The following is a 21,004-nucleotide window of genomic DNA, read 5'->3' as shown; positions in this document are numbered from 1 at the left end:
GCCTCAGGCATGTCATAAAAATCCGGCCCAAGTCTCGGCTGATGGGAAGAGAGAGAGAGAGAGAGAGAGAGAGAGGGAGGGAGGGAGGGAGGGAGGGAAAGAGAGAGAGGGAGGGAGAGAGTGGTATTGCTTGGTATAGAAACACCTCAAGAAATTCATGAGGGTTATTTTTGCACACAAAAAGCCTTGAGCAAGATTCCTCGCATATGGTGACCAGTCGGTGCGATTGTGACATGTTCACTCATATTTAACCAGTTGAAAATATCCCATGAGCTACACAACTATTGTGCATATTTGGAACAAGTTTATAGACCAATGGTGCATTTTAGTCATTTCGCTATCATTGCCTTGTCAACAAAACCTCCATGTCTTCACACTATTTTCCATATTGCTGGTACCGTTTCACAGGACCCCATCGCCACTTCTCACTTGTTTGTGCTCCACCTTCTATCCCTATCCGCCTTCTCCCTTCATCCAAGTGAGGATGGACTATTTTTGTCTCCATACTTTGATGTGGTTCTGTGGCATAGCACGGGCATCTTACTAGTGTATCAAAAGTAACTTGATAGAAGCCAACCGGTGATGGATATCCTAAATGTAGCACCACTTCATAACCTTCTCAAAACCAACATGCCAAGGATCTTCTGGAACTGAAGGACAGGCAGTAGCTCATGCTGGGTTGGCATACTAAATTTTGCGGGACTTAACTGTTCTCTCAAACACATCGATTATGACGTCAGGAAAAGATCTTTTGAGATGTAGATACCCTTGGCTTGCAAGCACATCGTTCATATTATTCGAACAGAGCATAAATTCAATGCAAGCATATTTGAGGTTGTTGCAATGAAGTTGCTAAGTTAGAGCTAATATTGTCGCCGCGGTCTCAACATCAAGACTCTTCCATAGCATGCCTTCACATATCACCTTCATCCTTTTCGTCGCATACTTATCAGCAGCCACAAGTAAGTGCTTAACTATTTCTCTTTTTCCATCTTCATCAAGATCAACCATGGAAGGCAATGAATCCATGTAGAAGAAGTTAAGAAATACCTTGAATACAGCAAGTTGCATGTCGTCGATAGTTATGTCCTGTGACTCGTTGTCCCCCATAGCCATAGGCCCGTAAAACTTCGTGTCAAAGACCGCCGACTGCATCGCAAGAAAAATCTTATTAGCAGAAAATATATTCCCTTGAACCTTAAAAGTCACGTTTGCTCCTTTCTTCCCCTCTAGCAATGTTGCAAGATTATCCAAAAGTTCATAGGGCAGCACATGATCTCTAGTGCTTCCTTGATAACACGAACTTCGCACTCCATCACGAGACAATTGTTCCCCACGTACGTCGGCTTGGTGGTCTTCATAAACTTTGGAAAGCCCCAAGATGGGCTTTTAGGGTCGAACACTTTTGTCACTTGGCACACCGCCTTAATCGTTTGCCCCTAACTGCATCCAGAGGCCACAACCTATATAACGCCCTCACCACGACATTCTTGGTCATGATCTTGAGAAAGACAGAGGCGTGACCTTGGCTCTCCTCGTCCCCAAAACCGTCGGGGCAGTACAGGATGCACCATTCGTAGCTGCCGATAGAGAATGGCAGAGAAGAGCGCAATTCTCCTCTACCAAGGCCCTTGAGCAGGTTTTAGCCGGCAATCTCAGACGTGTCCGTGGCCTCCGTCATCTCTTGGGTGTGCCTCAATGGCACCCTCACTATTGAACCCCGTGATGCTGCCATTGCAGAAGTTGGGAGGAGGAGGGGGCGGGGTGGGTTGTAACTCTCGATGAAGGCACTTGGCGATGCTATTGGTGGTGGTGGGGAGGGAAGGGGGAGTGGCGGCGGCGCGGCAGAAGAAAGTGACCAGGCGGATAGGGGGAAGGTCAGGGTTTCAATTTGGAAAGGGGGAAGTTTTGTGTTGTCGTGTAGTAGTTATATAAGAATATAAGATAACCATTAGTACTTAACTTATACTCTTAGGTTTTTACGATTTTATTTGATGGAACAAGAAACAAGTGGTTCCTTGTTCGCACACAGCCACATCACCGTGTACCTCCGGTGTTGAGTGCGGTACGCAGGACACGTCGACGGAGGAGCCTCCATTTCACCTCGAGTAGAAGTTAGCGCCTTCGTTATCTCTAGCAGTGTTGTCCATTTTCATCTACCACCTTAGCACTCTTTCCATCCTACCATCCCAAACATGCAGTGTACCTCAAGATCGAGGATTGGCTAGTGTACCTGGTCCATGATTTAACCTGACTCTTCTACATTGGGAACTCTAGGGAATTCTCATATAAATTCCCGAGAGTTCACATCTGCAGTTCAGTACTACTGAAATTCGAACTACTATGATCATATTGTAAAGTACTCCCCCGATTCACAAATATAAGATGCTCAGCTGATTGGAAGTGAAACTTTTGACAGAGAGAGGATTCCATGATGGTGGCATGCAGACGAAGAGCTTACCACCTAATTAACACATCGATTGTAGCCCACGAAGCAAACAGAAGAACCAATACCACAGGTTGCACAATCTAAAAGAAGGAATAGCATGAACCAGCCATCAAAAGCTATGCATAATGTTATAATACAGGTGAAATTTCCAATGATATGCTAATATCAACTATAAGCAGAATATCATGTCAATGTATATATAGAAAGTTCATAATTTCAGGGATCAACTATCTTGTTTCCTTTTTAGGAAGTTCATTTTTCTTGTCAATCTAGGAAAGTACAAATTAATATGGACTATTATGGTTATAGAAGATAGATAACTAGAATGGAAACCGAAAAGGTTGAGGCATGGAAAAAAAGTGTTAGGGAAATGTCAAATTTTGTTTGGCAATTTTTAAAACTGTCATTAACATATAAAAACTCATTTTTCCATTAAAAATGTTTGTAACACTTCAAAAAATTAGGCATGTTTTAAAAAATGTTCATGACATTTTTAAAAAATGTTGGATGCATGTTAAAAAATGTTCCATATGCATTTGGTAAATGTTCAACATGTATTCAGATAAGTGTTCAATGTGTATTCGAAAAAAGTTCAATGTGTATCTAATTTTTTTTCACCGTGTATTCAACAAAAGTCAACATGTATTTTAAAAATAGAAAAAACAAACAGGAAAAATAGAATAACAAAATGAAAACTGGTAAAAATGGGAGATAAATACAAAAGAGAAGTGGAAGGAAAGCTGTTAGGAACCTTCCCAAAACTGGAGGAAGGTTCCTCCGACTTCTCCTTAAAAGCTTCCCAAAACTATAAGATACCACATTGTTGGGCAAGCCCATTTCATCGATCCCTGTAGGTGAGGGCTGCTTATGTCCCACAACAAACGCGGCATTGCATTTGCGATGGGATTATGACACTAATGTTGCACACAAGACGTAACAACCCACCCGTGATACACTAGGTTGTATGGTCCATCTTCTATATTATCTGGCCCAACCCGGCGCAGGACATCACGTCATGCTAGCTCCGCACACAAACCGTCGATCGTGCTCTTCCTAGCCATTTGGCCTCAGGCATGTCAGAAAAATCCGGCCCAAGTCTCGCCTGACGCGAAGAGAGAGAGAGAGAGAGGGGGGGTATTGCTTGGCATAGAAACATCTCAAAAAAATTATGAGGGTTATTTTTGCACACAAAAAGCTTTGAGCAAGATTCCTCGCATATGGTGACCAGTCAGTGCCATTGTGACATGTTCACTCATATTTAACAAGTTGAAAACATCCCATGAGCTACACAACTATTGTGCATATTTGGAACAAGTTTATAGACTAATGGTCCATTTTAGTCAATTCACTATCATTGCCTCGTCGACAAAACCTCCTTGTCTTCACACTGTTTTCCCTCTTGCTCATACCATTTCACAAGACCACATCGACGCTTCTCGAACAATCTCACATGTTTGTGCTCCACCTTCTATCCCTATCGGCCTTCTCCCTCCATCCAAGCAAATATGGACTATTTTGTCTCCATACTTTGATGTGGTTCCATGGCATAGCACGGAGATCTTACTAGTGTATCAAAAGTAACTCGATAGAAGCCAACCGGTGATGGGCATCCTAAATTTAGCACCACTTCATAACCTTCTCCAAACCAACATGCCAAGGATCTTCCATGACTGAAGGACAAGAAGTAGCTCATGCCGGGTTGGCATACTAAATTTTGCGGGACTTAACTGTTCTCTCAAACACATCGATAATGACATCAGGAAAAGATCGTTTGAAATATAGATACCCTTGGCTTGTGAGCACATCATTCATTCTATTTGAAGAGAGCATAAATTCAATGCAAGCATCTTTGAGGTTGCTGCAATGAAGGTGCTCTGCTAGAGCTAATATTTTCGCCATGGTCTCAACATCAAGCATCTTGCATAGCTTGCCTTCACATATCACCTTCATCCTTTCCATCGCATACTTATCAGTAGCCACAAGTAACTGCGTAAGCATTTCTCTTTTGTCATCATTACCAAGATCAACCATGGAAGGCAATGAATCCATGTTGATGAAGTGAAGAAATGCCTTGAAAACAGCAGGTTGCATGTCGTTGATAGTTATGTCCTGTGACTCATTGTCCCCCATAGCCATAGGCATGTAGAACTTGGCGTCGAAGACCGCCGACCGCATCGCAAGCAAAATCTTACGAGCTGAAAATATATTCCCTTGAACCTTGAAAGTCACGTATGCTCTTTTCTCCCCCTCTAGCAATGTTGCAAGATTATCCAAAAGTTCAGAGGGCCACACATGGATCTCTAGTTCTTCCTTGACAACACATACTTCGCACTCCATCATGAGACAATTGTTCCGCACGTACGTCTGCTACGTCGACTTGGTAGTCTTCTTGAACTTTGGAAAGCCCCAAGATGTGCTTTTAGGGTGGAACACTTCTATCACTTGGCACACCGCCTTAATCATCTGTCCCCTAACCGCATCCAAAGGACAAAACCTATAGAACGCGCTCACCAGGGCGTTCTTGGTCAGGAGCTTGAGGAAAACAGAGGCGTACCTTGGCTCCCCTCATCCCCGAAACTGTCGGGGTAGTACAGGATGCACCATTCGTAGTCGCCGATAGATAATGGTGGAGAAGAGTGCAATTCACCTCTACCAAGGCTCTTGAGCAGGTTGTAGCTGGCAATATCAAACACGGCTATGGCCTCCATCGTCTCTTGTGTGTGCCTCAATGGCACCCTCACTGTTGAACTATGTGATGCTAACATTGCGGGAGTTGGGAGGAGGAGGAGGGTTGGGACGGGTTGTAAATCTCGATGAAGGCCCTTGGCGATGCTATTGGTGGTGGTGGGGAGGAGAGGGGGAGTGGCGGGGGAGTGACCAAGCGGATTGGGAGAAGGTTAGTGCTTCGACTTTGGAAGGGGGAAGTTTTGTGCTGTCGTGCAGTGGTTATATAATAATATAAGATAGGAATTAGTATAAACTCTTATTCTTAGGTTTTTACAGTTTCATTCGTTGGCAAAAGAAACATGTGGTTCCCTGTTCTCACACAACCACGTCACCATGTACCTCCGGTGTTGAGTGCGGTATGCAAGACACGTCACCGAAGGAGCCTCTGTTTCACCTCGAGCCTAAGTTAGTGCCTCCGACATCTCAAGTAGTACCGTCGATTTTCATCTACCACCTTAGCATTCTTTCGATCCTACCTCCCAAACATGTAGTATACCTCAAAATCGAGGATTGGCCAGTGTACCTTGTCCATGATTTAACCGATTCTACTAGATGGAGAACTCCAGTGAATTCTAATATACATGCCCGAGAGTTCACATCTCCAGTTCATTACTGCTGAAATTTGAACTACTATGATCAGATTGTAAAGTACTCCCTCCATTCACAAATATAAGATGTTCAACTAATTCCAAAGGAAACTTTTGTAAGAGAGAGGGTTTTCCCATGAAAGTGGCATACAAACGAAGAGCTTACCACCTAATTAACACATCGATTATAGCCCACGAAGCAAAAAGAACCAATACCACGGGTTACACAATCTGTAAAAGAGGAATAGCATGAACCAGGCATAAAAAGCTATGTATAATATTATAATACAGGTGAAATTTCCAATGATATGCTATTACCAACTAGAAGCAAAATATCATGTCAATCTACATATAGAAAGTTCAGAATTTCAGGGATCAACTATCTTGTTTCCTTTTCAAAAAGTTCATTTTTTTCTCAGTCTGGGAAAGTACAAATTAATATGAACTATTATGGACATAGAGGATTGATAACCAGAATAGAAACAGCAAAGGCTGAGGCACGGAAAAAAAGTGTTAGTGAAATACCAAATTTTGTTTGGCAATTTTCAAAAATGTCATTAACATATAAAAAATTTGTTTTTCCATTAAAAATGTTTGTAACACTTCAATTTTTTACGCATGTTTTAAAAAATGTTCATGATATTTAAAAAAATGTTAGATGCATGTTATAAAATAGAGCTCTTTTACGGTGGTTGTAGAGTTATGACTTGTAATTTCGTGTAACTCCCCTCCAGAATATTTTGGACCGTCGGATTTATAATAATAATTTATAACGAGTGTTTTGCAGAGAAACCCTTGACTATTTTGATAATCAACCCGCAGTATATGCATAATAAATGTTTCGCTCTCCCGTTTCGTACGTCACCCTTCGCCGGCTGCATGAGTTGTTTCGTTTCGTCCCGATTCCCCTCCTCCTGACCCCACGAACCCTAGCTGCTGCACCAACGCAAGCCCGCCGCCGCTTCAACGTTTCCCCGCAGCCGACCGGCACGTCGCTTCCCCGTGCCCTCGCACCGGTCCTACTCCACCCTCTCGCCTCCCTCCGCCCTAGGCCCGTCTTGCGCCGCCAGAAGCAACTACCGGTCTCCAGCCGCCGACCTCGCCTCACTCCTCTCCGGTCGTCATTGTTGCCAAGGAAGTAGCCGGCGGAACGCAGCGAACCCCGACCTCCTCCACAACAGCCGACGCCCCTCCCTCTAGCGAGTTCACCCTGTCGTCGCCTGCTGCAGAAGCGGGACGAGCCTCCCAAACGCAGCGAGCTCCTTGAGTACGGTCAGATTTGTAACACCCTCGATGCGACTATAACTCCCACGTGTCGAGGCACGACTTAGAGACATAATCGCATTGAAGGTATATGTCGCAAGTGAGGTAATCTTCACACAACCCATGTAATACATAAGGGAAAGAGATACATAGTTGGCTTACAATCGCCACTTCACACAATTACAAGAATAAAGCATTACATCAAACAGTTACAATCAAGGTCCGACTACGGAACCAAAATAAAAGAAGAACCCCAAATGCGACAAAGGTCCCCGATCGACCCCAACTGGGCTCCACTATTGATCAACTAGAAGGAAACAACACAAAGGACAAGATCTTCATCGAGCTCCTCCTAGAGCTTGGTTGCGTCATCTGCACGGACTCATCGGCACCTGCAAACTGGTTTTGGAAGTATCTGTGAGCCACGGGGACTCAGCAATCTCGCACCCTCGTGATCAAGACTATTTAAGCTTATGGGTAAGGTAAAGGTATGAGGTGGAGCTGCAGCAAGCGACTAGCATATATGGTGGCTAACATACGCAAATGAGAGAGAGAAGAGAAGGCAAAGCACGGTCGATAAAAGTATGATCAAGAAGTGATCCTGGACTACCTATGTCAAGCATAACTCCAACAACCGTGTTCACTTCCCAGACTCCGCCGGAAAGAGACCATCACGGTTACACACGCGGTTGATTCATTTTAATTAAGGTCGACTTTAGGTTTTCTACAACCGGACGTTAACAAATTCCCATCTCCCCATAACCGCGGGCACGGCTTTCATAAGTTCAAATCCCTGCAGGGGTGTCCCAACTTAGCCCATCACAAGCTCTCACGGTCAACGAAGGAATAGACCTCCACCCGAGACGTTCCGATCAGACTCGATATCCCGGTACAACAAGACATTTCGACAGGGTAAAACTAAACCAGCAACACCACCCAGATGTGCCGACAAATCCCGATAGGAGCTACACATATCTCGTTCTCAGGGCACACCGGATGAGCAAGACGTCGGGTAAGCCAGCCCAGAGTTGCCCCTGGTAGCCTCGGACATCGCTCAGTTGGACCAACACTCAGAGGAGCACTGGCCCGGGGGGGTAAAATAATGATGACCCTTGAGTCTGCGAAACCCAAGGGAAAAAGAGGCTAGGTGGCGAATGGTAAAACCAATGTTGGGCATTGCTGGAAGAGCTTTACTTAAGGCGAACTGTCAAGGGGTTCCCATAATAGCCCAACCGCGTGAGGAACGCAAAATCCGGGAACATAACATCGATATGACGGAAACTAGGGCGGCAAGAGTGGAACAAAACACCAGGCATAAGGCCGAGCCTTCCACCCTTTACCAAGTATATAGATGCATTAATTAAATAAGATATATTGTGATATCCCAACAAGTAAAGAATTTTTCCAACAAGGAACGGTCTCCAATCTTCACCTGCAACTAGCAACGCTATAAGAGGGGCTGAGCAAAGCGGTAACATAGCCAATCAACGGTTTGCTAGGACAAGGTGGGTTAGAGGCTTGGTTCAACAATATGGGAGGCATGACAAGCAAGTGGTAGGTATCGCAGCATAGGCATAGCAAAAGAGCGAGCATCTAGCAAGCAAAGATAGTAGTGATTTCGAGGGTATGATCATCTTGCCTGAAATCCCGTAAGGAAGAAGAACGAGCCCATGAAGAAGACAAACGGACGTAGTCAAACGGATCCTCACAAACACGACGTTACCGGAACCAACCCGAAGAAGCAACACCGGAAAAGAGCAAACAACCTAGTAAACAACCACCACATAGACATGGCATGATGCACAACCAAGTATGATGCATGTCCGGTTTAAAGATACATGGCATGGAAAAATGCACAAACAACGCTACAACTTAAGTGGAGCTCAATATGCAACGGAGTTGCATATTGACGGAGCACCACATCAATTATTTAGTTCGATCTCGTTTATGTACCCAACAATATTAAATGTTGTTAAACATGGCAAGAGGGTGAAGCAAAGTAAAACTACCTATCTAGTCAAGGTTAAATGAGGCCGGAAGCAACGAACAACAAATCCGGAAACTCCTCATGTGCATATTTTAGGTTTGGTACTGTTCTGCCCTAAACACAAATTTAGAGTTGTTAAACATGCAAGGTGATGCCAACATGTTAAACTAGGCAAAATTCTACTCCATTTACATATAAAGTTTGTTAGATTCGGAGCTACGGTTAATTAGTTATGAATTAAATCATTTTAACATGGCATAGGAGCAAATTTAATCAAACATCATTTTTAACATTTCAAACATGGATGAAAGTTACATATTATAAAACTAGACAAAATTCTGAGCAAGTTTCATATATAACACATTTTAATCCGATGCACGGTTAGTGAGTTATTAAATGCATGAAACTAGGGGGTTTTCTATAAAACTGCAATTCCCTGGAAATAATAGCTAAAATCGCAACAGAGGGAAAAAAACATGCATCGGGCCGAATCTGGTGCAAACGGGCCAACTGGAGCAGTCGCTGGGGGCATCTCACCCATGGGCTATGGCCCGGTTCGGTGGGGAGGAGGCCGTCGGGGTGAGGAGGCGCGCTGGGCCTCGCGGGCGAAGGGATCTGGGCCTGCTGGTCTGCTCAGGCCCACGATGCGCGAGGGCGTCCTCCTCCTCGATCCCGCCTGGATCAAGGGAGGTAGGGGGGCGGCTGTTGGAAATATGCCCTAGAGGCAATAATAAATTGATTATTATTATATTTCCTTGTTCATGATAATCGTTTATTATCCATGCTATAATTGTATTGATAGGAAACTCAGATACATGTGTGGATACATAGACAACACCATGTCCCTAGTAAGCCTCTAGTTGACTAGCTCGTTGATCAATAGATGGTTACAGTTTCCTGACCATGGACATTGGATGTCGTTGATAACGGGATCACATCATTAGGAGAATCATGTGATGGACAAGACCCAATCCTAAGCCTAGCACAAAGATCGTGTAGTTCGTATGCTAAAGCTTTTATAATGTCAAGTATCATTTCCTTAGACCATGAGATTGTGCAACTCCCGGATACCGTAGGAATGCTTTGGGTGTATCAAATGTCACAACGTAACTGGGTGGCTATAAAGGTGCATTACAGGTATCTCCGAAAGTGTCTGTTGGGTTGGCACGAATCGAGACTGGGATTTGTCACTCCGTGTAAGCGGAGAGGTATCTCTGGGCCCACTCGATAGGACATCGTCATATGCGCAATGTGACCAAGGAGTTGATCACGGGATGATGTGTTACGGAACGAGTAAAGAGACTTGCCGGTAACGAGATTGAACTAGGTATTGGATACCGACGATCGAATCTCGGGCAAGTAACATACCGATAGACAAAGGGAATTGTATACGGGATTGATTAAGTCCTTGACATCGTGGTTCATCCGATGAGATCATCGTGGAACATGTGGGAGCCATCATGGGTATCCAGATCCCGCTGTTGGTTATTGACCGGAGAGTCGTCTCGGTCATGTCTGCATGCTTCCCGAACCCGTAGGGTCTACACACTTAAGGTTCGGTGACGCTAGGGTTGTAGAGATATTAGTATGCGGTAACCCGAATGTTGTTCGGAGTCCCGGATGAGATCCCGGACGTCACGAGGAGTTCTGGAATGGTCCGGAGGTAAAGAATTATATATAGGAAGTCCTGTTTCGGCCATCGGGACAAGTTTCGGGGTCATCGGTATTGTACCGGGACCACCGGAACGGTCCGGGGGGTCCACCGGGTGGGGCCACCTGCCCCGGGGGGCCACATGGGCTGTAGGGGGTGTGCCTTGGCCTATATGGGCCAAGGGCACCAGCCCCAAGAGGCCCATGCGCCAAGAGAGAGGAAAAAGGGGAGAGTCCTAAAGGGGGAAGGCACCTCCGAGGTGCCTTGGGGAGGATGGACTCCTCCCCACCCCTGGCCGCACCCTTCCTTGGAGGAAGGGGCAAGGGCTGCGCCTCCCCTCTCCCTTGGCCCTATATATAGTGGGGAAAAAGGAGGAGCAAAAAAAATCTAAGGCCTGGCGCCTCCCTCTCCCTCCCGTGACACATCTTCTTCCTCCCGCAGCGCTTTGCGAAGCCCTGTTGGAATCCCGCTACTTCCACCACGCCGTCGTGCTGCTGGATCTCCATCAACCTCTCCCTCTCTCCTTGCTGGATCAAGGCATGGGAGACGTCACCGGGCTGTACGTGTGTTGAACGCGGAGGTGCCGTCCGTTCTGCACTTGATCATCGGTGATTTGAATCACGACGAGTACGACTCCATCAACCCCGTTCACTTGAACGCTTCCGCTTAGCGATCTACAAGGGTATGTAGATGCACTCTCCTTCCCCTCGTTGCTGGTCTCTCCATAGATGGATCTTGGTGACACGTAGGAAAATTTTGAATTTTTGCTACGTTCCCCAACAGTGGCATCATGAGCTAGGTCTATTGCGTAGATTCTATGCACGAGTAGAACACAAAGTAGTTGTGGGCGTTGATTTTGTTCAATATGCTTGCCGTTACTAGTCTTATCTTGATTCGGCGGCATCGTGGGATGAAGCGGCCCGGACCGACCTTACACGTACTCTTACGTGAGACTGGTTCCACCGACTGACATGCACTAGTTGCATAAGGTGGCTAGCGGGTGTCTGTCTCTCCCACTTTAGTCGGATCGGATTCGATGAAAAGGGTCCTTATGAAGGGTAAATAGCAATTGGCATATCACGTTGTGGTTTTGCGTAGGCAAGAAACGTTCTTGCTAGAAACCCATAGCAGCCACGTAAAACATGCAAACAACAATTAGCGGACGTCTAACTTGTTTTTGCAGGGTATGCTATGTGATGTGATATGGCCAAAAGGATGTGATGAATGATATATGTGATGTATGAGATTGATCATGTTCTTGTCAAGGGAATCATGACTTGCATGTCGATGACGAGACAACTTCAAGAAGACACAATGATGGAGATCATGATGATGGAGATCATGGTGTCATACCGGTGACAAGATGATCATGGAGCCCCAAGATGGAGATCAAAGGAGCTATATGATATTGGCCATATCATGTCACTATTATTTGATTGCATATGATGTTTATCATGTTTATACATCTTATTTGCTTAGATCGACGGTAGTAAATAAGATGATCCCTCATTAAAATTTCAAGAAGTGTTCTCCCCTAACTGTGCACCGTTGCTACAGTTCGTCGTTTCGAAGCACGCCGTGATGATCGGGTGTGATAGATCCTTACGTTCACATACAACGGGTGTAAGACAGTTTTACACAGCAAAAACACTTAGGGTTAACTTGACGAGCCTAGCATGTACAGACATGGCCTCGGAACACAGAAGACCGAAAGGTCGAGCATGAGTCGTATAGAAGATACGATCAACATGAAGATGTTCACCGACGTTGACTAGTCCGTCTCACGTGATGATCGGACACGGCCTAGTTCACTCGGATCATGTAATCAGTTAGATGACTAGAGGGATGTCTATCTAAGTGGGAGTTCATAAGATGAACTTAATTATCCTGAACATAGTCAAAAGGATTTTGCAAATTATGTCGTATCTCACGCGTTAGTTCTACTGTTTAGATATGTTCCTAGAGAAAAATTAGTTGAAAGTTGATAGTAGCAATTATGCGGACTGGGTCCGTAAACTGAGGATTGTCCTCATTGCTTCATAGAAGGCTTATGTCCTTAATGCACCGCTCAGTGTGCTGAACCTCGAACGTTGTATGTGGGTGTTGCGAACATCTGACATACACATTTTGATAACTACATGATAGTTCAGTTAAACGGTTTAGAGTTGAGGCACCAAAGACGTTTTGTAACGTCGCGAAACATATGAGATGTTTCGAGAGCTGAAATTGGGATTTCAGGCTCGTGCCCACGTCAAGAGGTATAAGACCTCCGACGATTTTCTTAACCTGCAAACTAAGGGAGAAAAGCTCAATTGTTGAGCTTGTGCTCAGATTGTCTGAGTACAACAATCGCTTGAATCAAGTGGGAGTTGATCTTCCAGATGAGATAGTGATGTTTCTCCGAAGTCATTACCACCAAGCTGCTAGAGCTTCGTGATGAACTATAATATATCAGGGACATATATGATGATCCTTGAGATATTCGCGATGTTAGACACCACATAAGTAGAAATCAAGAAGGAGCATCAATTGTTGATGGTTTGTGAAACCTCTAGTTTCAAGAAGGGCAAGGGCAAGAAGGGATACTTCGTGAAACGGCAATTCAGCTGCTGCTCTAGTGAAGAAACCCAAGGTTGAACCCAAACCCGAGACTAAGTGCTTCTGTAATAAAGGGAACACCCACTGGAGCAGAATTACCCTAGATACTTGGTAGATAAGAAGGCTGGCAAGGTCAATAGAAGTATATTGGATATATATAGTGTTGATGTGTACTTTACTAGTACTCCTAGTAGCACCAGGGTATTGGATACCGGTTCGGTTGCTAAGTGTTAGTAACTCGAAATAAAAGCTACGGAATAAACGGAGACTAGCTGAAGGTGAGCTGACGATATGTGTTGGAAGTGTTTCCAATGTTGATATGATCAAGCATCGCACGCTCCCTCTACCATCGAGATTGGTGTTTGCGTTGAGCATAGACATGATTGGATTATGTCTATCGCAATACGGTTATTCATTTAAGGAGAATAACGGTTACTCTTTTTATTTAAATAATACCTTCAATGATCTTGCACCTAAAATGAATGGTTCATTGAATCTCGATCATAGTGATACACATGTCCATGCCAAAAGATATAAGATAGTAATGATAGTACCACCTACTTGTGGCACTGCCACGTAAGTCATATCGGTATAAAACGCATGAAGAAGCTCCATGTTGATGGATCTTTGGGCTCACTCGTTTTTGAAAGGTTTGAGACATGCGAACCATGTCTATTGGTGTATATGCATGAAGAAACTCCATGCAAATGGACCGTTTGGACTCACTTGATTTTGAATCACTTGAGACATGCAAATCATACCACATGGGCAAGATGACTGAAAGCCTCGTTTTTCAGTAAAATGGAACTAGAAAGCAACTTGTTGGAAGTAATACATTTTGATGTGTGTAATCCAATGTGTGCTGAGGCATGTAGTGGATATCGTTATGTTCTTACTTCACAGATGATTTGAGTAGATGTTGAGCATATTTACTTGATGAATCACGAGTCTGAATTATTGAAAGGTTCAAGTAATTTCAGGGTGAAGTTGAAAGATCGTCGTGACAAGAGGATAAAAGATCTATGATATGATCATAGAGATGAATATCTGAATTACGAGTTTGGCACATAATTAAGACGTTGTGGAAATTGTTTCACAACTAATACAGCCTGGAACACCGTAGCGTGATGGTGTGTCCGAACATCATAACTGCACCCTATTGGATATGATGCATACCATGATGTCTCTTATCGAATTACCACGATAGTTTATGGGTTAGGCATTAGAGACAACCACATTCACTTTAAATAGGGCACCACGTAATTCCGATGATATGACACCGTATGAACTATGGTTTAGAGAAACCTAAGCTGTCATTTCTTAAAAGTTTGGGACTGCGACGCTTATGTGAAAAAGTTTCAGGCTGATAAGCTCGAACCTAAAGCGGATAAATGCATCTTCATAGGACACCCGAAACAGTTGGGTATACCTCCTGTCTCAGATTCGAAAGCAATAAGGGATTGTTTCTAGAATCAGGTCCTTTCTCGAGGAAAAGTTTCTCTCGAAAGAATTGAGTGGGAGGATGGTGGAGACTTGATGAGGTTATTGAACCGTCTCTTCAACTAGTGTGTGGCAGGGCACAGGAAGTTGTTCCTGTGGCACCTACACCAATTGAAGTGGAAGCTTATGATAGTGATCATGAAACTTCAGATCAAGTCACTACCTCGTGGGATGACAAGGATGCATACTACTTCAGAGTGGTACGTGATCCTGTCTTGGAAGTCATGTTGCTAGACAACAATGAACCTACGAGCTATGGAGAAGCGATGGTGGGCCCGGATTCCGATAAATGGCTCGAGGCCATAAAATCCGAGAGAGGATCCATGTATGAAAACAAAGTGTAGACTTTGGAAGAACTACTTGATGGTCGTAAGGCTGTTGAGTATAGATGGATTTTAAAGGGAAGACGGACAATGATGGTAAATGTCACCATTAAGAAAGCTCGACTTGTCGTTAAGATGTTTTCTGACAAGTTCAAGGAGTTGACCACGGTGAGATTTTCTCACTCGTAGCGATGCTAAGAGTCTGTTGGAATTATGTTAGCGATCACTGCATTATTTATGAAATCTTGCAGATAGGATGTCAAAACATTGTTTCCTCGACGATTTTTGAGGAAAGGTTGTATGTGATACAACCGGAAGGTTTTGTCAATCCTGAAAGATGCTAATAAGTATGCAAAGCTCTAGCAATCCTTCTAAGGACTGGAGTAAGCATCTCGGAGTTGGAATGTATGCTTTGATGATGATCAAAGATTTTGGGTGTATACAAAGTTTATGAGAAACTTGTATTTCCAAAGAAGTGAGTGGGAGCACTATAGAATTTCTGATAAGTATATATTGTTGATCAGAAATGATGTAGAATTTCTAGAAAGAATGTAGGGTTATTTGGAAAGTATTTTCAATGGAAAGCCTGGATTAAGCTACTTGAGCATTGAGCATCAAGATCTATAAGGATAGATCAAAACGCTTAATGGTACTTTCAAATACCTTGACATGATCTTGAAGGTGTTCAAGATGGATCAGTCAAAGAAGGAGTTCTTGCCTGAGTTGTAAGGTATGAAGTTAAGACTTAAAGCTCGACCATGGCAGAATAGAGAGAAAGGACGAAGGTCGTCCCCTATGCTTAAGACATAGGCTCTACAGTATGCTATGCTGTGTACCGCACCTGAAGTGTGCCTTGCCATGAGTCAGTCAAGGGGTACCAGAGTGATCCAAGAATGGATCACAATACAGCGGTCAAATTATCCTTAGTAACTAGTGGACTAAGGAATTTTTCTCGATTATGGAGGTGGTAAAAGAGTTCGTCGTAAAGGGTTACGTCGATGCAAGATTGACACCTATCCGGATAGCTCTGAGTAGAGATACCGGATGCATATAATGGAGCAACAATTTAGAATAGCTCCAAGTAGAACAGTTATTTGGATTAGCTCCAATAGAGCGTGATAGCTGCATCTAGGAGATGACATAGAGATTTGTAAAGCACACACGGATCTGAAAGGTTCAGACCCGTTGACTAAAACCTCTCTCACAAGCAACATGATCAAACCTAAAACTCATTGAGTGTTAATCACATAGTGATGTGAACTAGACTACTGACTCTAGTAAACTCTTGGGTGTTAGTCACATAGCGATGTGACCTGTGAGTGTTAATCACATGGCGATGTGAACTAGATTATTGACTCTAGTGCAAGTGGGAGACTGTTGGAAATATGCCCTAGAGGCAATAATAAATTGATTATTATTATATTTCCTTGTTCATGATAATCGTTTATTATCCATGCTATAATTGTATTGATAGGAAACTCAGATACATGTGTGGATACATAGACAACACCATGTCCCTAGTAAGCCTCTAGTTGACTAGCTCGTTGATCAATAGATGGTTACGGTTTCCTGACCATGGACATTGGATGTCGTTGATAACGGGATCACATCATTAGGAGAATCATGTGATGGACAAGACCCAATCCTAAGCCTAGCACAAAGATCGTGTAGTTCGTATGCTAAAGCTTTTATAATGTCAAGTATCATTTCCTTAGACCATGAGATTGTGCAACTCCCGGATACCGTAGGAATGCTTTGGGTGTATCAAACGTCACAACGTAACTGGGTGGCTATAAAGGTGCATTACAGGTATCTCCGAAAGTGTCTGTTGGGTTGGCACGAATCGAGACTGGGATTTGTCACTCCGTGTAAGCGGAGAGGTATCTCTGGGCCCACTCGGTAGGACATCGTCATATGCGCAATGTGACCAAGGAGTTGATCACGGGATGATGTGTTACGGAACGAGTAAAGAGACTTGCCGGTAACGAGATTGAACTAGGTATTGGATACCGACGATCGAATCTCGGGCAAGTAACATACCGATAGACAAAGGGAATTGTATACGGGATTGATTAAGTCCTTGACATCGTGGTTCATCCGATGAGATCATCGTGGAACATGTGGGAGCCATCATGGGTATCCAGATCCCGCTGTTGGTTATTGACCGGAGAGTCGTCTCGGTCATGTCTGCATGCTTCCCGAACCCGTAGGGTCTACACACTTAAGGTTCGGTGACGCTAGGGTTGTAGAGATATTAGTATGCGGTAACCCGAATGTTGTTCGGAGTCCCGGATGAGATCCCGGATGTCACGAGGAGTTCCGTAATGGTCCGGAGGTAAAGAATTATATATAGGAAGTCCTGTTTCGGCCATCGGGACAAGTTTCGGGGTCATCGGTATTGTACCGGGACCACCGGAAGGGTCCCGAGGGTCCACCGGGTGGGGCCACCTGCCCCGGGGGGCCACATGGGCTGTAGGGGGTGTGCCTTGGCCTATATGGGCCAAGGGCACCAGCCCCAAGAGGCCCATGCGCCAAGAGAGAGGAAAAAGGGGAGAGTCCTAAAGGGGGAAGGCACCTCCGAGGTGCCTTGGGGAGGATGGACTCCTCCCCACCCCTGGCCGCACCCTTCCTTGGAGGAAGGGGCAAGGGCTGCGCCTCCCCTCTCCCTTGGCCCTATATATAGTGGGGAAAAAGGAGGAGCAAAAAAATCTAAGGCCTGGCGCCTCCCTCTCCCTCCCGTGACACGTCTTCTTCCTCCCGCAGCGCTTTGCGAAGCCCTGTTGGAATCCCGCTACTTCCACCACGCCGTCGTGCTGCTGGATCTCCATCAACCTCTCCCTCTCTCCTTGCTGGATCAAGGCATGGGAGACGTCACCGGGCTGTACGTGTGTTGAACGCGGAGGTGCCGTCCGTTCTGCACTTGATCATCGGTGATTTGAATCACGACGAGTACGACTCCATCAACCCCGTTCACTTGAACGCTTCCGCTTAGCGATCTACAAGGGTATGTAGATGCACTCTCCTTCCCCTCGTTGCTGGTCTCTCCATAGATGGATCTTGGTGACACGTAGGAAAATTTTGAATTTCTGCTACGTTCCCCAACAGCGGCGGCGGCGCCATTCGCCGGCGGGCAGCGGCAAGGAGGGGCGGAGGAGGCCGGCGAGGGCAGGGGACGCGCGGATCCGGGCGTGGGGTCCCCGGATCCGGCGACGTACGAGGTCGGGGAAGGCTACGACGAACTCTGCGACGACCCCGACGAGGCGGCGGGGCGAAGCTCCGGTGACGGCCACTCAGGCGATGGCCGGACTCCGGCGAGGAGCGCGGACGCGCGAGGAGGCGACGAGCGGCCATGCAGCGGCGCGGGAACTGGGCCCGTGCGGGCCCGCGATGGGCTCCGCGGGCCGGCGGCGCGAGGACGGCGGCGGAGGACAAGTGGCGCGACGTGATTGGCACGGACGGCGGCGGAGGTCGAAACGGACATGTCCGCCGGCGATGTTTTTGTCCGGCGCGCGAGGAGAGAGAGGGATCTAGGGTTTTATCCGAAATTTCGGAGGGGAAGGTGTTTATATAGGTAGAGGGAGCTAGGAGAGTCCAAATGAGGTGCGGTTTTCGGCCACGCGATCGTGATCGAACGCTCTAGATGATGGAGCAGAGTTAGGTGGGTTTTGGGCCAAAATGGAAGGGTGTTGGGCTGCAACACACACGAGGCCTTCTCGGTCCCTCGGTTAACCGTTGGAGTATCAAACGAAGTCCAAATGATACGAAACTTGACAGGCGGTCTACCGGTGGTAAACCAAGGCCGCTTGGCAAGTCTCGGTCCAATCCGGAAATGTTTAATCCCCACACACAAAAGAAAGGTAGAAATGACCACCGGAGGAGAACGAAGCACCGGAATGCAAAACGGACAACGGAGAAAATGCTCGGATGCATGAGACGAACATGTATGCAAATGAAATGCACATGATGACCTGATATGCAATGCATGACACGCAAGCAATGACAAGGAAACAACAGCGAATAACTGAACGACACCTGGCACATCGGTCTCGGGGCGTTACAACACTCCACCACTACGAGAGGATCTCGTCCCGAGATCTAGAATGGCACCGGAGGGAAAACGGAGGAGAAAGAGAATAGGTAAACTAAGTTGCTTCTTTGACAAACGAGTGAAACCAAAGAAACCTTGAAAAGTTGAACAAATTGAAAGAAAGAATACAACGGAGATGAATGAAGTTGAAAACACCCCGTTAGAAAAGAGGAACAAGGAAGAACAATTTCTTATAGCACTCCGGTTGAAAAGAGATTCAAGACTTGATAGGATGAAAAGGATTTGAGCAAAGGGGCACAACACTCCGGTTAAACAAGATAGAGAAGGAAAAAGACTTATATAATTTGGACAGCACTTTGACTGTAAATGGAAGAAATTGAACATGATCTTGACAAACCGAGATGGGGAGTGAAAAGAGCAACATCACTAGACCTCCGGGAGAAAGAATAGAAGTTGGATCTTGGAAATGAAAGAATTGAGAGGAAAAAGACATCTTCTACCACAATAGAATTTGAATAGCATCCTTAAAAGAAGGGTTGAACGTAATTGTTGGAAAACCAACAACGAAAAGGATAAGCTTGATATGGTCTTATGGAATACATCTCCAATTATGAGGTGACAACCTACCACTCACGGGAAAAAGAATTGGATTGATAAGAACAAGGAGACGAGAAACTTATTTCACCGGGAGGATAAATGAAGAACTTGGATCATTTATAAGCACCAAAATTAGCAACAATCCTTAGGGAAAGTTTTAGGTGAAATATAACCCAAGATAACTCCAACGAAGAGGTTGATGAATTTAAAATAACTCATCCTTGACAACACGTGAATCATGAAATATGAACTCAAATTATCAAGAATGATGTAATACCACCTCCAATGATAAGGTAAAACAAATTGCACTCTGGATTGCAAGATGAAGAATACTTGAGCTCCTTAGAAAAGAATCTTGATGAAAACTTCGAGAAGGAATTAAATCCTTGATGAACCACCAAGTAGAGCCCCCATGAATAACTCCGGTAAACGAAAGGGTGACAAAAGAAAGAGAAGTTGAGAATATAAGGTGAAGCCTTGCAATGATTTAGATGAATCTCCGTGGTGATGTAATTGCGAGAGCTAGGAACTCCGGGAAAAGAAAAAAATAAAGCATCTCGAACCCAGAATGTGATATGATACACCTCCGGAATAAGGAATTAATCACTTGGATGAAACAAGAATAAGAATTACATTATGCTTATCCTTCACCAATTAAATTGATGACAATCAATGGATTTGGCATACTACTTATTCTCGTAGAAAGGATTAAAATAGATATCGCGTAAACTTGAGAAAGTCTTCAACGATCCACCGGTAGAATTTCAAAAGCACGAATGCATAGATATGATACACGAAGGAAGAAAACTCTTGAACGAACCACCGTAAGAATTGACAAAGAACGATTAAAACATGAAGAAACACCGGGAAGAATTAGCAATTAAACGAAGATGCTTGTGACGATTTAGATCCATGAGAACGAAGAGATTACGAGCTGATTAAAGAATATTAAATGATGCACCGGTGAGATTTTGGGGAATGAGAGCTGAAAGCTGAAAATGAACAAGTCTTCTGAAATGATGGGCTCCGGATAATCTAACTGAGAAGACTCTTGAATATCTCCTGATGGGTGAAAAAGATTCTCACAATCGAAGACAATTATGAGAGGATGGCAACAAGCTAGCACCATGAATCTTGAAGAGAATGGAGCAAGATTGAGAGAAAAATCTTCTTCGGTCTTCCAATCTAAGAATGACGACGAGAAACACCACCATGATTTATTGAGGTACTCCGGAATTAAAATTGGAAAGATTGAGCCAATGATGAAAAGAAAA

At 44.8% G+C, this 21,004-nt stretch overlaps 2 pseudogenes; both read right to left on the bottom strand.

Moving 5' to 3' along the window:
- Window positions 1-687: 687 nt before the first annotated feature.
- LOC125513077 (BTB/POZ and MATH domain-containing protein 1-like) lies at window positions 688-1,735 on the bottom strand (annotated as a pseudogene).
- Window positions 1,736-4,156: 2,421 nt separating this feature from the next.
- On the bottom strand, window positions 4,157-5,214 carry LOC125513074 (BTB/POZ and MATH domain-containing protein 1-like; annotated as a pseudogene).
- Window positions 5,215-21,004: the final 15,790 nt, after the last annotated feature.

Source organism: Triticum urartu, chromosome 6A (genome assembly GCF_056163025.1).
Source record: "Triticum urartu cultivar PI428250 chromosome 6A, HENAU_Tu73, whole genome shotgun sequence".
Taxonomy (NCBI): Eukaryota; Viridiplantae; Streptophyta; class Magnoliopsida; order Poales; family Poaceae; genus Triticum; species Triticum urartu.
The sequence above is the reverse complement of the archived record's forward strand: the minus strand, read 5'-3'. Positions and strand labels throughout refer to the sequence as shown.